This window comes from Mandrillus leucophaeus, unplaced genomic scaffold (genome assembly GCF_000951045.1).
Source record: "Mandrillus leucophaeus isolate KB7577 unplaced genomic scaffold, Mleu.le_1.0 Scaffold419, whole genome shotgun sequence".
Taxonomy (NCBI): Eukaryota; Metazoa; Chordata; class Mammalia; order Primates; family Cercopithecidae; genus Mandrillus; species Mandrillus leucophaeus.
Genome location: NW_012104465.1, coordinates 41,513 through 42,648, shown reverse-complemented (window position 1 = coordinate 42,648; position 1,136 = coordinate 41,513). Strand labels below are relative to the sequence as shown.

At 44.5% G+C, this 1,136-nt stretch overlaps 1 protein-coding gene across 1 annotated transcript in view; it reads right to left on the bottom strand.

Annotated features, from left to right (window-relative positions):
- ATAD5 (ATPase family, AAA domain containing 5) overlaps positions 1 to 1,136 on the bottom strand; it is a 65,484-nt gene that overhangs the window by 40,890 nt on the left and 23,458 nt on the right. The window lies entirely within an intron of this gene.

Genomic DNA, 1,136 nt, shown 5'->3' with positions numbered 1-1,136 from the left:
GGATCGGATCACGAGGTCAGGAGATCGAGACCATCCTGGCTAACACGGTGAAACCCTGTCTCTACTGAAAAATACAAAAAACTAGCTGGGCAAGGTGGCAGGCGCCTGTAGTCCCAGCTGCACGGGAGGCTGAGGCAGGAGAATGGCGTAAACCTGGGATGCGGAGCTTGCAGTGAGCTGAGATCCGGCCACTGCACTCCAGCCCGGGCGACAGAGCAAGACTCCGTCTCAAAAAAAAAAAAAGAAATTAAGGCCGGGCACGGTGGCTCAAGTCTGTAATCCCAGAACTTTGGGAGGCCGAGACGGGCGGATCACAAGGTCAGGAGATCGAGACCATCTTGTCTAATACGGTGAAACCCCGTCTCTACTAAAAAATACAAAAAAATAGTTGGGCGAGGTGGCGGGCGCCTGTAGTCCCAGCTACTCGGGAGGCTGAGGCAGGAGAATGGTGTAAACCCGGGAGGTGGAGCTTGCAGTGAGCTGACATCCGGCCACTACACTCCAGCCTGGGCGACAGAGTGAGACTCCGTCCCAAAAAAAAAAAAAAAAAGAAATTAAATAAAAATAAGTATGTATAGAAAAAAGTGACTTAAAGGACATCCACCAAAATGTTAATGGGGGCTATCTTTGGGTGGTAGGTGAGTTTTCTCCCTCTTGTCTTTTGTTTTCTTGCTAAACAATCAGAAAAAAAAAAATCACTGTCATATATCAAAAAGTTAATACAAGAACTTCTGATGCAATATTGTTACCAATGTAACAGCAGGAAAAGTAGGGTCCTTATTATTGTCTCAGTTTTGCCCAGTTTATCTTCAGATTGCAAATCATAGGAAGGCTGACTACAGTGGTAGAAGACGGACAAAGACAAAAGGGTGGGGAGAATGGGAGGTTGGAGTGGTTGAAGATGGTGTGTCACAGCTTATATGTCCCTCCTAGCCTGCCCGTAGAAAGAACAAGACTCGCAATACTCTGTGCAATTAGATGTTTGGGCTGGTAATTCAAAAGAGGCTACAAAAACTTTTTCTGTATTTGTTTTCCTTTCCTCTTTGAGTGAAATGAAGGGAAAATAAGCTATGAAGCCAGACAGATATTGAATGAGATATCTCTTTTCTTTTTTACTGTTTTTTTTTTTTTTTTTT